At 39.2% G+C, this 11,889-nt stretch overlaps 1 long non-coding RNA gene across 1 annotated transcript; it reads right to left on the bottom strand.

Annotated features, from left to right (window-relative positions):
• Positions 1-640: 640 nt before the first annotated feature.
• Positions 641-3,333, bottom strand: LOC142469101 (uncharacterized). Its single transcript, XR_012788960.1, has 3 exons — positions 3,289-3,333; positions 2,221-2,276; positions 641-963 (listed from the first exon to the last, which is right to left on the bottom strand). It is a non-coding gene; the product is annotated as an uncharacterized LOC142469101 (long non-coding RNA).
• Between the last annotated feature and the right edge of the window lie 8,556 nt (positions 3,334-11,889).

Below are 11,889 nucleotides of genomic sequence, written 5' to 3' on the forward strand. Positions count from 1 at the left end.
TCACCTGAGACTGAACAAGTGTCTTCACCTGGGTCAGCCAGCTCAACACACCTAGAAGGTGAGTGTATCAGTTGGTGGCCATATAATATGTGCTCTTCTATATGTTATGTTGTCATGTTCATTATTTGTTTTGCACATCTTCTTTAAATAGGATTACTTAGTGTCAGTGAAAATGAAGTGTAAGGCAACTTGTATTGTGTTAGTGATGTTAACTATCATGTAGGAGTTGTGAGTTTACAGCAAGTTTTCATTCACTCATATTTCATTCTGAGTCCAAACATTATTCTTAAGTCAAGGTAGTTTTTAATGTGAGGTTATAAAACGTATGGAAACATGTTAGTTGTTACTTATGACACAGTACAATTACATAGTAACACAGCAGAGATTAACATGACATTTAATAATTTGTACATTTATTTGTAGAACATGATGAAGAGGATTATGATGATGATGATGATGACGCCACCGCCATACACACACAAATAGAAGCAAGTGACCATGAAGACGTTCCAATTGAAACTGTTTTACCGGCAAATCGTCCAGCAAATACGACATACGATGCAATTGTAGCTTCTGAGGGAAAAATTGTGGAAGCAGAAAATCGTCGCCATTCTGACTTCATGACAGTGCTGGAAAGGATGATTGCACTGCAGGAAGAAACAGTTTCACAATTGGCACATCTCCACAGAGTCTTCATTGAAGTGCCGAAACAGTTGCAAAAAATCAACACCTCATTCGAAGCATTAGTTGTTCAGCAAACACAAGCTAATTACTGGAGAATGACTAATGTACCACAATTCAACACCTCCCAGCCAGGATCTGTTCATGCAGGTCAGTTTTCACCACATTCATCTGATATTCATTCACCAGGCCCAAATGTTACCGGTCAAGTAGCAGAGATTGCTGTGCAGGTTCCTGACGACATACTACCACTGCCATCTGTACAAAATCAGCAGCTGACACCTACAAAGGAGCCCACAAAAACAAAATACAAGCAGTTACTACTGACCAGTTTTTGGTCAAAAACAACAAAAGACACACATGAAACAGACCAACCATCACTTGTGCAGTGTCTACCAACTTGCTCACAGTCACTACCCAAAAGCCCTGTAGGTGAATCACTGCCCAAAAGCCCTGTAGGTGAATCACTGCCCAAAAGCCCTGTAGGTGAATCACTGGCCACAAGCCCTGTAGGTGAGTCACTGGCCACAAGCCCCGTAGGTGAACAGTCACTGCCCAAAAGCCCTGTAGGTGAGTCACTGCCCACAAGCCCTGCCCGTGAAGTGCCAGAGGCCACTCAAAGTGGCTCTGCTGTGCCTAAAGTTGGTGGCAAAAGAAAAAGGAAAATTCAAGAGACAACAAGCAGGCCTGTTACTCGCTCGCAAAAGGAACAAAAAAAATAAATGTTATAATTCAGAAAATATGTCTTTGGCCTTGTTTTGTTGACTTCACATTATCTAATTACTATTGTATGTATGCTGAAGACTGTGTTGTTTCCAAACTTTCAAGTATGTTCTTGTACACGTGAAGTTTTGGAAATGTTAACACTCAATTAATGAATAGTGTTATAAATATTTATGTATTAATCGTCTGTTCAGTAATGGTCCACCTGGAACCAGTTGCAAAGTTTAGAGAAGCTGCCATTGACTTTGCAGCAAAACATTGCATTTGGGTGTGTTAATTGATGTAAGAATTGCATATGCATATTAGTCACATGCATTTATAAAAACACCTAAGTAACTGCAAACATCTTTCTTGTACGTGTACAGCAGGATTATGTGTAAATTATTACTTACCTTTGCCTTGCTTGGGCATTCTAATTTTGTCCTTTAATCATTTGTGTGTTCTTGTTTCAATAACATCTCAGAATGTATAAAAATATATATACACACACACACACAGAGTGTGTGTGTGTGTGTGTGTGTGTGTGTGTGTGTGTGTGTGTGTGTGTGTGTGTGTGTGTGTGTGTGTGTGTGTGTGTGTGTGTGTGTGTGTGTGTGTGTGTGTGTATATATATATATATATATATATATATATATATATAGTACTATATAAACTGGTATACATGTATTTTACAAACTAATACACTTCATGCTTCCTTGTGAAAGCACACTATTTTAATAATACAGGCATAATGTTTGAGAAATATCCTAAGTATGAGACTCTAACAGTATTGTGCTTAAACAAATGTTTATTACTTCATTCAATCATGTTTCTCACCATTTAAATAGGTTTCATACAAGGTATACTTACTGCCATCAATGTTGTGTGTACTCCTGCAATATTAAAAAAAATAAAATATAATATATAAATATATATATATTTTTATAAGAGAGATATATTTAGATATATATATATACACACGTATTTAAACTCATGCAGACAGGGAGTTAACCAGACTTTCACATACACACAGAAATGTAAGCGGGGAAAAAACATTTCTTTTTGCAGGTGTGTGTTTGTACTGATATGCCTGGCTAAGAATTTTTTCACACAGTGGTCTTTGTTAGTTTTCAAAAAAACACTATGTGAACGATTTCAAAGTCTAGGGATGTTTTTCAGAAACGAGATAAAAGAAGGAGAAATGTTTCTCCCACAGTCCCATATCACTAACCACAACTGTTAACCCAATTAGATTTACAAAGCCAATTGGCGTTTGAAATAAGGAGTCAAAGTAGTTAGTTTTGATGACCTTGACAAGGAAAAACAGGAGTTTGTTAGCCATTCAGCACATTCATTTTGATGAGCAAATAACACAGACCTGCACACAGCTTTTGTGCTACTCAGACATGGCTGATGAATTCGTTACCAATATTAATCCCCTTTTAGGGTATAAGTACATGATCTGTGAAGCCATCTTGAACAGTCGCGGACAGAAAGCAAGCACACGCCAAATCGATGATTTCATTCGAGCAAAATATCCTTATTACCAAGACCGTAAGCATGCACGGAATTTTAATTCCTCAATAAGATTCACTTTATCAAGTAATGACTTTTTTGAACGTGACCAGGATAAGCTACAACACACCTATGGTTTCTGGAAGATTGCCCAGGAAAAACAATTTCTCCTGAAAGACGGCACTTATATTGTCGTGAAAGGCATATTTATTCCTAATGGCAATAGCAATGTATCCACTACTACTGATCCGTTTGAATCGATACGTGCTGCAATATCTGCAGCCTCCATTCCTGAAACCCACATTGTACAAGAACAAAAGTACTATGATTATGTACCAAGCCTTTCAGCTGAAAATGCATTGGAATGGGATCCCGAAGAAATGAACCTACCTCCCGACCAATTATTTGAAGAAAGCAGTGGCGATTCCTATGAGCGCTTCCTGGAGGAGATATGTGTCATACTGGATTCAGCGGTTGGGTCAAGCGTGGATGAAAATGCCTTGCATTTCTGGAGCGACCAGTTGCAGCCAGGCGAAGAGTTAATTCTAGAAGAATGGTAAATATAACAATCGTTATGCGTTGACTCTGCGTTTAAATTTTTTTTTTTTTTGTAACCACCATTTTCACTTTCAATGCGTGGATACAGCGTAACATTGCAGACTGCATAACATGTAGCGATCACAAACAAATTGTTTCCTAATACAATATAGTAGAACCTGAAAGAGTAGTACACATTGCTGACGGTATACATATACGTACTTTCCTATCCCTTTAAACATATTAGCAACATTTTTCCATAACTCTAACACATACCTGTTTTGTTATCATGCAACATCTACAACATTGAAAACCGGGTCCACCACGTATGACGTGGGACCCTTGTCATGGGCCAAGGCGTCCTTAAAAAGGATTACGGATGTAAGTCCCGCCCCCAAGCGACGTGCGCGCCTCAAAGCCTATTGGCTGTCATGTTTTGTTATAGTAACGGTAACTGCAGTGTGTGATGCGTGCGGCTCAGTGTTTGTAGGCGTACCCTGGGCGTTAGCCGAATGTTAATTGAGTGGGAGGAGTGTTAGCGTGCGTTTCACGCTGGCTTAACATGACGTCACACGTATTGCATTTGCGCATTGTGTAATCGGCCGTCCTTTCTGTCCAAACACGTCTGGTTTAAAAGAATACAGATGTACTCGTTTAGAATGATTTTAGTTTCATCTTCATTGTATTTGAAATAAAGATGTGATGTTTACTGGTATTTTCTACATGTATTGAACGCACAACGTTCGCTTTGTTTTGCGCATGCGCTAACAGTTAGTGGAGCCAAGCGTGAAGTGCGTGCGCACACTAAGATGTGCGCGCACATTTTTCAGTATACAGGCAACGTTCACTTCATATACATAGTTATGGCTGCTACAAATGATAATAAAAATTACATACTGATGTACACTTGTAGTTGTAACATATAAATGAGTGACGTGTGTATGTACACAATCATATAGAGCTGTGTAACGTGTTGTCACGGATACATATATAGTAAGGTGCCATATTTGACCATCATGTGTTTGCTGTATTTCAGAGATGTCGGGGAAGATACAATCGGATCAATGTATGATTTCAGAAGAGTCTACCTTTATATGAGATGATTGTGAGGAGGAGCCACCGACTACTATACTACATATGGAACTAATTTTATATTGCTTGCAGCGCTTATTAACAAACAATTAAAAAAGTGATACCCTTATGCCTATATTGCATAAGCACTTAATTAACATAATGATGTTGCAAAATAGTGCCTATTGAATTTTTCTTGAGTGTTCTTTAATGACTACTAACATTTTATGACATGGTGTGTTTTTTATATAACAACCATTCCCACTCTGCTAACACATTTGTGTATTCTATTGTGTAATGGAACGTATGACTGTCGAAACTATGTAACAATAATAATAATAATAATAATATGAGCATGTTCATGTATAGGGCTGCTAGTTGTACGCAGCGATTTACAGACACATGTTTCAGCCTGAGGTCCCTGGCCCGTGGAACGTACAAATGTTTTTTTGCCGCATGAGGCACAGGGAGATAAAGTGACTTGGCCAAGGTCACAAGGAGCCCACAACGGGAATTGAACCAGACTCCCCTGCTTCAAACTATCAGTGCCAGTGTGTGTCTTTACTCACTGAGCCACTCCTTCTCCCAATGTAAAGGACACTTACAACCAAGTAGCCATTTATATTTAAAATCTCTTGTTACATGGGTATGTAGATAAAATGGTTTGGGACTGTAGCAAATAATGTTACTGGCCAGATGTTATGGTCCCCTCCAATGCATGATGTTCTGAATATGACATCACCATCATGTTATGAAGTACGTTTCTGTGTATATTTCATTAACCTAACTAACTATAGTTTACGGTGTTTATTAATCGTTTAAAAATACATAGTATAGTCAATATGATGATATAAGCTACCATAATAAAGCTGGTGTTATCATTTGTCGGTGTTATACATGGATCCTACACCAATTGATAGAGACACAAACAGTTGTCTTAAAAAGTGTGTCTATGCTAGTGATGAATGTGCTCCCGTAAGTAAACAAATAAGTACAGTTATCCCCTTTTCTCCAAACACCTCTATATTACATTAATGGAAATTATAAGGAAACATACATAAAATGTGATGAAATGTGAGTAATCATTTTGTAATACAATGCACATGAAACCTCAAGAGTAGCTAAATGCATATACATGATACAGAAAGTACATATATGTAACATTTGTGTTTAAACCAATATGTTGGGTTTTTAGTTCAAATAATTATAGGAAGATTGAGGTAGCCACATCTTATGAGAGATGTCAGCAAATATACATACCATGATCAGTCATACTGCAAATATACCTATAATGCAAAGGAACAATATATAAATTGCAAACATTGACATGCCATCTTCAGTACCGTAAACAACACATCAAAGTGTGTATTTGGTGTTAAATGTGCAACACCATGTATATTTAATGACATTCAAAATGTAAATGAGCCTGGTGTACACATCATATGGATGTACATGTTACACTGCACCAATAACATTGTATGTAAGCATACTAGAAGCATGAATGAGTATGGGCATAATATGTGTATTGTGTTAGCATAAGGAACAACACAATGCTAAAATATTAGTGCTTTGTTACCCCAGTTGTATTCACATACACACAACTAAAGTACAATTGAAGAGGGATTATATAACCTGTGCAACAATAACATACCGGTGCCACATCCCTTTGTGCACACAGCAGAGAAAAGAAAGGTGTGCAACCCATATTCATCTGTGTCCTAACAGAAGGTTATATAAAAAAAAATTATTGTTAAGATAACATAATGTAAGTATAAAAGTAGAACTTGGAACATATCTGTTTTTACTTACAAGAAAAAAATGAATTGATGAGATTCTGGCGTGTCTGGCCACCACTGGCTGTTTGTTCATTTTCAGCAGCTACATGGGTGGGATGCTCGTCTACCAAAGGCTCAGCTAGGTCTGATTGTACATTGTGCCTGAGTGCAACATTGTGCAAAATGCAACAGGCAAGGATAATATCAGAGACTTTTTGAGGCTTGTATAGAAGAGCCCCACCAGTTCTGTCCAGACACCTAAATCTGGTCTTGAGTAGGCCAAATGTCCTCTCTATAACAGATCTTGTAGATATATGGGCTGCATTGTACCTCTCCTCTGCTTCAGTTTGAGGGTTTAGCACCGGAGTCAAGAGCCACGGCCTAATTCCGTATCCTGAGTCACCTATAATGAATGGAGCACACATAAGCTTACATTAGTGATCAAATTCTACAATGCCAACATTCCTAAATAAAAATGTGTTTTGTGTTATAACATGTAAATGTGTACTCACCCAGCAGCCAACCATATTCAAAATGTCCCTCTTCGAACGCATGGAAGACTGAAGAGTTCCTCAGGATAGAGGAATCGTGACTGGAACCAGGGAATTTGGGTACCACATGCATTATCCTCATCATGGCATCACATACCACCTGTACATTGAGTGAATGGTAGTGCTTCCGATTGCGGTACACATGCTCACTCTGACTAGGTGCAATCAAAGCAACATGTGTGCAATCGATTGCACCCAGCACACATGGTATCCCTGCTATATTATAAAAGCCAGTCCTGACTTCCAGCCACTCTGTCGCCTCTGTAGGAAAATGAATATAATTCCTAGCGCGTCTATTGAGTGCATAGAGAAACTGGGTCAAGGCCCGCGAGAATGTAGATTGCGAGACCCCGCCCACTATGCTCACAGTTGTCTGGTATGACGCGGAAGCAAGATAATGTAATGAGCACAGCATTTTAACAAGCCCAGGGACTGCACGACCTCTGGCTGTGAAAAAATCTAAATCTCCCCTTATCTCCTGATAAAGAGCTAAGATTGCTGCTGAACTCAAACGATAGCGACTTACAATCTCCTCCTCACTCATCCCATCTAACAGGGTTCTCTCCCTGTACAGACGCGGACGAGGCACAACTTGTCTCCTCTGTCTTCTCCTCTGATCTCCTGTCCCTCTCCCTGTCCCTCGGCCTGTCCCTCTCCCTGTCCCTGTCGTATCCGCGTCACTGACCCTGTCACTGTCCCTCGGTGTGTCCCTCCCTTGCCCTATATGATTGTCTTCATCATCAAGCATGTCATAGAAAAGAATGTTCCTCCGTCTCCTAAACAATCTCAACATTTTGAAATGAGTAGCTGTGAATGAGCAGGTAATGGGCGTCCTTTAAATAGGTATAATGATGTCAGGTGACATAGTAAAATGCAAGGTTTTACATGAACATAATAAAGTACTTGTGTGGCAAGCTGTGTGCAGTTGTTGTGTGTATTCTGCAGGGAATGATGATATTTGCCAATGATGTGACGTGATGCTTTGTAGAAACATTGCTTGCAAATAAATAGTTGCATGTGCAATGCATGTAAAACTTGTGAACGCAAGAGTCAGTCATGTAATGAGACAAAAAGGCTGAGATTGATGTGGGAAAAGTTTTGTGTAACATGTGTAATTAGCCATGTTATTGTGACATGTTGCCAACAATGAATAGTCGTGTGCATATGCATGCATTTCTGTAAGGAGGATAGTTGGTATAGAATGAGTTAACAAGGTGTCCCAATGCTGAATTACTGTACATGTGTGTATAAGTTAGGTTGAAGTGCTTGTAATGCTACGGTTACAATGTAAACATGCAATGTGATTGAGCGTCCAATAAGTGACGTCATGAAAATAGGGAGGACCAAACGTAGATGTAAACATGAGAATTTAGATGTACATGAACGTTTAAAGATGCGTGACACATTACAAGCATTGTGTAATGTAAAGGAACATGAATATACGGTGTATGTGTGACATGTGTGACATGTGTAACATCATGTAAACAATTGTCGATCAATGCAGTAAAATGTGTGCTATGATGTGAGGTTCTCCTTTAAGAGTTGAGTATAGTATTTTCCCTTGCCACATCATCACATGATGAGTAATGTGACCCGCAAATGCTGCAAACATGTAAAAGTATAATGTTATGCAAATAATACACGTCAGCCGTGACACAATGCAGGGAATGCCCCCCACACTGTAATGCAAATGACGTTTGTATTGTGAGCAATGAAACGTAAACAGTACTATACTGTTATACGTCCCCGCTCCATTGACTCCATTGATGTACAGAAGATTTTTTTTTTCTAAGTGCCGTTCCGGCAGCCTTAGCGATCGTTCTCCCGTCCAAACTGCCAACTTTAGTTGGCGGGAGAAATCGGCCATAACATCTCAATTTCGTAGTGCCGATCAGCCCCGATAAGCTGATTTTTTTTGTTGAATCCAGCCGATTTAAAAAAGTGGCGATCAGTGGCGAAAACAGGCTTATCGGCAGCCGACTGGCCATAACAAAATAATCGGCTCCGAAACCTGGCGAAATCAAGCACTTATCGGCGCTTACTGAATCTCAAACCCAATTTTGGCTATAAAATGGTGATAATTCCCTTATCAACGCTTACTGCATGAGGCCCATAGAGTCAGACTATTTCAGTGTGTTTCCCCTGGTCTTTGTGCTATGAGATAATGAATGACAATTCCCTATTTATTTTCTCTGTACTATTTGTGATATTATACAATTATATAATGTTTTCCCTCAGCTATATTCTTTTTCTAGGTTAAATAAACCTTGAGCATTTTCCCTGGAAAGGTGCGAGTCACCGGCAGCCACAGCAGCTCCATGTTGTCTTATCGGCTGCCTGTGGCTTTTTCCCCCAGGACTGGAGATTGCTGTGGTCTGCTCCCAATGGAAATTCCTGGCAGAAACAGGGTAACATCTGCCTGGCTATGTCTCTATAAGATATTCTTACAGACCATTCACCTAAATGAGCTATATGATATTTACTGTTAGCACTGTTTAGTAAATATGGACCATAATCTTTTAAGCATTTCAATCCTCATAGGGATTGCTTCATCCATTTTATCATGTGTGTTGTTCCTCTCTGTACTCCCATTAGTTCCATTAGTTCTTCTTTGGGCTCAGATGACTAATGTAGAGGTGAACGCATCACAGTTTCATTGCACTATCCACATTGAGCAAAGCGGATAACTATAAAGTAAATCCACAGAGGCCCAAACACTTTGTGTAATATTGCTCAATTTAGTCTGTCCTGTTCTAATAATGTTATCTTATGTCCCTGCCCTTTAGATCATAGAATCTAATTTTGGTGCATGGGGCACAGGGTTTCTAAGTAACTTGCTTAATGTCACAAAGAGCTGAAGCTGGCATTTGAACAAGTTTTACAAGCTTTAAATACCACTAAACTACTCATTCTGTCTCTTATACACTGTTCCAGAAGGGTGGAACAGGCTGTTCAGAAACAATTACACATCGCTGGCTATACTGAGAGAGACTAAACTTCGATTAAATCAGTGCATTGCCGAGCGACTTTGCATTGTTTTACCGCACTATAAAACATGTGTCAAAACCGTATTCACTAAGAAAAAAGAAAAAAAAATTAAAGTTCGGTAAAAATGCAAGATTGAACAACTTGTTTTTTTTCTAAGTGTTATCGCACTGAAACGGTTTGTTTAAACTGCAGCCAGGAAGAGCTGCACGGAGACGCTGCACCTCCATGCACGGCTCTTACAGGCGATCGTGCAGGTTAAATATTCATTTTAATACTAGTGTGCAAGAGCAGGGGGTCTCCTGAGCTGAACCGCATTGATTTCAGCCTCGGAGACCCCCAGATTCCCTGGCTCTGGTATGGGGTGCTGTATCCCTGCCATTGTGGTTCTTGTTTTTATTTAATTGTTTTGGATTTGTGGTTTTTGGTTTTATTTAATTGTTTTGGATTTGTGATTTTTTGGTTTTATTTAATTGTTTTGGATTTTTGGTTGGTTTTATTTCATTGTTTTGGATTTTTGGTTGGTTTTATTTCATTGTTTTGGATTTTTGTTGATCGTTTTTTTTTAGGTTGCCCATTGACTGCCATAGTGGTAAAGCATACCCATATTATATAACAATTAATAATGCTGGCAATGCCACCTCCTCCTTCATCATCTGTGGATTCGTCCACTCTTTCTACCGTGTCAATATTGTGTTTATTTTGTTTACTTTATTGTACTATAAAAATTTAAATTTTTACGATGATGTTGTGGGGAATGAGATCCTGCACTTTTTAGGACTCAAGTATTGATTTGGACTCATTGATATTTTCTTCTATACAATAGGACATACCGAAAAATCCACTGGAAGTAAAGAAAAAAGAGGCATTTGTATTTTTTCGGCAACTCAGCCGGCACAGTGTGTAAATCACTGTACTTCTCGCTGAGGTCTCTGTGCAGCCAGCAGGTCACCCAATGATCAACAGCACAGCTGAAAACTGCCAGCTACCGACAGCACAGAAGCCACTGAGAAGCAGTAAATAGTTACTTTAATAGACAGATTTCTGTGGACTAGGTGGCACAGTTCTCAGCTGGTTCAGGCCCTTTCTCACTGGCAGATCACAGAGTTTACTCCGCTGTAACCATGCCCCTGTCATGTGGAGTGCCACAGGGTTCTATCCTATCTCCCATAGAGTTTGCAGTGTACATGTTTCCACTAGGTCACATAATCAGGTGGAATGATCCGGGTTATCTCTGCTATGCAGCTGATACTCAACTCTTCTTGTCCATTGCACCATGTACTAAGGACCCATTATCAGTCATCAATAGATGCTTAACTGAACTCCTAGAGTGGATGAGTTTCAGTTGGTTGAAGGGTCCCAGCTATCTGAAAGAGCTTCTAGCTCCCTACACTCCCATTTGCTTATTTCAATCTGTAGATCAAGGACAGTTCCCAGAATATCCTTAACTTCCTTTGGGGTCCAAGCTTTTAGCCATGCTACTCCCACTCTTTGGAACAATCTGCCCTGTACAGTTCGAGAGGCCCCCTCTTTAGAAATCTATAAAAACAGGCTCAAGACCTACCTGTTTACCCAAGCATTTAATCAATGAACCACAACCTGTCCGACATTTAATAACTACAGTACCGTCCCATCCTGTATTGTATCTTTCATTGTGTTTGGTCTTGTTTATAACCTTAAATGTTTTCTTGTTTTTCCCTTTTTGTAACTGTGCAGTGCTTTTAGTCCCATTGGGAGAAAAGCACTATATAAATAAAGTTATTATTGATATTATTATTAATAAACATTTCTATTAATAAGCCTAGGGTGCTCATTAGCTCAGAGGTCGGGGGTACATCAGAGATTTCTTAAAAGTTGGTAGGGTCTTGTCCTCTCCTCCCCCCCATTGTTTGCATGTATCTGTGTTGTATAGAAAGTATTTGCCTGACCAATGATTTTACTTGTGTTACTTTAACAATGTAGACGAAAAACAGAGATTCAAGGCAATTTTTACGAAATTGGCTATTAACAGCGTGCTCAGACTACAAAGCAGTGTATTCACAGTTGCATAACATGATGATTTATTTTTGCAG

Source organism: Ascaphus truei, chromosome 1, assembly GCF_040206685.1.
Source record: "Ascaphus truei isolate aAscTru1 chromosome 1, aAscTru1.hap1, whole genome shotgun sequence".
Taxonomy (NCBI): domain Eukaryota; kingdom Metazoa; phylum Chordata; class Amphibia; order Anura; family Ascaphidae; genus Ascaphus; species Ascaphus truei.